Consider the following 3,710-nt stretch of genomic DNA (forward strand, 5'->3'; position numbering starts at 1 on the left):
CAGTTGAGTTTTATTTAAAAATTTATAACAAACATGTTTCGTACACTATTTATATTTTTCCAACATGATTGGATTGATAAACTAAGAGATTCTGTAGGTAGTGATTACACTTGCTTGAAGATTATATTTACAAACCCGTAATATACAAATGGCAGTAGCAAAACAAAGTTAGTGAAAACATACAAACGTAGTGAATTAAATCATTAAGAATTTAGCGTTATATTGTGGCAGAATGACCAGCGCTATGGAACACGTCTGCCCCACAGCATAATGCTGATCCAGGGCTGATACAAACACAACACACACACATTACATAATTAAAATGTACCTTTTTCCTTTTTCGTTTTCTTTCCATATTTTTTCTTTTATTATTAATTAGGCCGATTTGCCTTTTTGAGATATTTACACACATTTATAATCTCAGATCCTTTTACATGAACGTACTTTATAAACAACGGTATATTATCTTTATTCCATTTTCAAAAAGTATGATCCAATTTGTAGGAATCTCTTTTAAGTAGTTTACACTGACGTTGAAAACTCAATTATAATGCTGGAGAAATCCATTCTTATAAGTTTAAACGCTCACGCAATGCAACAAATATTTTTGCTAGTAATGATATTTGACTGATGGTGACAATAGATTGCGCACGTTAGTCTTTTTAGTAATAAAATTAAAAAATATATATTTAAAATGAAATTGAAATGAAGCTTAAATAAGTTTATATTCCTAGCGTGTTATGTTTCCGCCATCCTCCCACGTATATTGACGGAGACAGCGCATCATTCAAATTAGCACGCTTTTGTAATTTTGCAGTCAAAATGTAACACAATTTCATTTTACTCTCTGGAGGCATTTTTCACCCCGTGACCTAGCGTAAATTGTGTCATAACGACATCAGGAGTGAACTTTTTATGGTGGGAATTATAAAAGGGTTTATGGATGTTTTTTAATGAGTTTCAATGAAGTTTGGATTAGTTTTTTAATGCTGTACGTGAACTTTTTAACAGCATTTTACTCTCTGGAGGTATTGTAGTTTATAAAACAAGAACAGATCGTTATTACAGGGTATTTGAAGATTGTGTTATTCTAGGTATCATTACCACACCAGAATTTATAAAGGTATTTTGTAAGTAATTTATAGACATATCAATTAGAACGCGATGATGACACATTGCAAAAAGTATTGGATTAAACGCCTTAGTTCATCAGTTGAACTTTTAAAAGTATAATACTGTGTTATAAGTCCGGCACCGCACACCATCCGTTACGTGCAATGAGTAGAGACCGCGTCTCCCTGTACGCTACAGCCCCCATAAAGCCCGCCCCCGTACCACCGTGTACAAGCAGAGTGCGAAAAAAGACACCACCCGAAGGGGGCATATGCCCCGAACGGGCCTAAACACTCCCATGTGAAGGAGGATGTAGCACAAGCTACCTCCAGCCGGCACCGCAGTTGCAAGCCCTCTCGGCAATGTGAGCGAATATCACTTAACACCATGTGAGCCTGCTGCCCATTTGCCTGTAATCGTGTAGAAATGAAAATGCATTTTTTTAATAAATCAATGTAATATCATTAAGATTTATACCTACATATTTGGTAGTCTCAGCAAACAATTAGATTAAACATTGTATTGGAAATAGCCACCTTTGGCTTTCTTACAGGCCTTTAACCTGTTTGGCCACGAATCTATGGATTTACACAGTGTTTCCAAGGGAAATTACGCCACTGCATTCTTGTCGCCATGTCGTTTACAGCATGTCCTCTAAGATTGACCAAAATTAGAAGTCTAAGGAGTCTTAGGTGAGCCAGTTTTATAAAAGGCCAGAACGTTGGTTTCAAGCCAGGCTTGGGTAATTCGTGACTTTTGACCAGATGCGGAATTCTGCTGGATTAAGTCCACGGTATATTTTAAAAAAAGTGTATTGCTGAGAAGTTTTACGACATGATCCAAAACTATATCTTGATACACTTTGGCTCATGAAGGTTTCACTCCTTTTTCACATGTAGTTTGTGATGACTCCTTGATAAGACACGGCCCACCAAACCAAAACTGACGCAGGATGATGACCACGTTGCACCTTTCTGACCACTTGAGCAGCTTCTTTAGAACTGTGAGCGTACATTTTATCATTTTGCTTATTGTGATGTTCTTCAATCGTGGAAAAACTTTCATCGATAAAGAGGATATTTCTCTAGTGGACTGATACTAAGCTTTTGAAGTGAAAATATGTAAAATAGCGCAAAATCTAAACAGATTATTATAATTTACGTGTTCCAAATTCAAAATAATTCAAAAGTTGAAAAAATAAAAGTTTTTATGTAACAGTACTTATGGCCAGACTAGTTTAATTAATAAAAAATAATAATATGTAAAGCCCAAACAGACTGTAGCTTTAAATAAAACAAAGCTATTTGGAACACAAGCCAAAAACTTCTTTCTGCCCATTTTCAAAATGTATAAATAACATTCAAAAAACCATTGCTAAAGATTTATTATTCACTTCGTTACTGCTTTGATAGAATCTTTAATTTCCTACGTTGGAGTTGGTGTCAAATATATAAAGGTTGTATTGAATTCGACTGGGCGAAATAGGATGCAGCAAATGCTCATGTATTTTTAAACAGAAACCAATAACTCCTCTGTGAATCTGACTTCGCATTTAATTACGTGAAAGTACTCGATTAAATGGTTAAAACGATTAGGACGAAATCTTTCCAATTAAGTTATAAAATGCTTCGGTCTTTTCGACTTAATCGGATATTTGATATAATGGTAGTCAAAAACAGCTGCTTACATCGAACTGATGAACTTGATAAAATACATCCATTTAAAGAAAAACACTTTTTTAACGGATTATAGATATGTATTATTATATTTAAACTTATAATTATTTGTACATAATTTTAAATTTAAACCGACGTTTCGCGTGCTTTACAGCGTGCGTGGTCACGGTGACTGAAGACAAAGGTGTTAAATGTCAAAAAGTATTACAGCTGCAGAAAAATGTTGTGTTATCTGTATTTATTTCCCCGGAGTTGGTATCGACTCCGGGGAAATAAATACAGATAACACAACATTTTTCTTACAACAGGTTTAAATTTAAAATTATGTACAAATAATTATAAGTTTAAATATAATAATACATATCTATAATCCGTTAAAAAAGTGTTTTTCTTTAAATGTGTAAAAGTTATGTAAATAAAAGACAATACTAAAATACATCCAATTAATTATCTCTTTTTATAGTGTGTTTTTATAATAATTACAAGTGATAGCTGCCACTAAAAGCCTATAATGTAAGTGTTATAAGGTATCCAAGCTTATTATACACATTCAATTTTAATTTGTGTTAATTAACACATTAAAATTGTATGTGTCAGTGTGACAGTAGTGGCAATCTAGGCCATTACCAACACATACCTAGTTATTTGAGATCTCGATATAAGTAAGAGCTAAAAGACAAAGTGTCTTTTTCAAAGACATAAATTACAAAATATACATACATACTATACCTACATGTAAAATTAGAGAGATTTGTTACTGAAAACATCGACAAAATTATACAATTTATTTGTAAAATCTACGAACGAAGTTACGATATTAATAAAATTCTCCGATATTAATTACATTAATTTATAATATCAATGTTCGTAATGGATTAATTGAAACAAGGAAGCGAACTAAGAGATGGTGAAATCGGAAAC

Source organism: Pieris rapae, chromosome 3, assembly GCF_905147795.1.
Source record: "Pieris rapae chromosome 3, ilPieRapa1.1, whole genome shotgun sequence".
In the NCBI taxonomy this organism is placed as follows: Eukaryota; Metazoa; Arthropoda; class Insecta; order Lepidoptera; family Pieridae; genus Pieris; species Pieris rapae.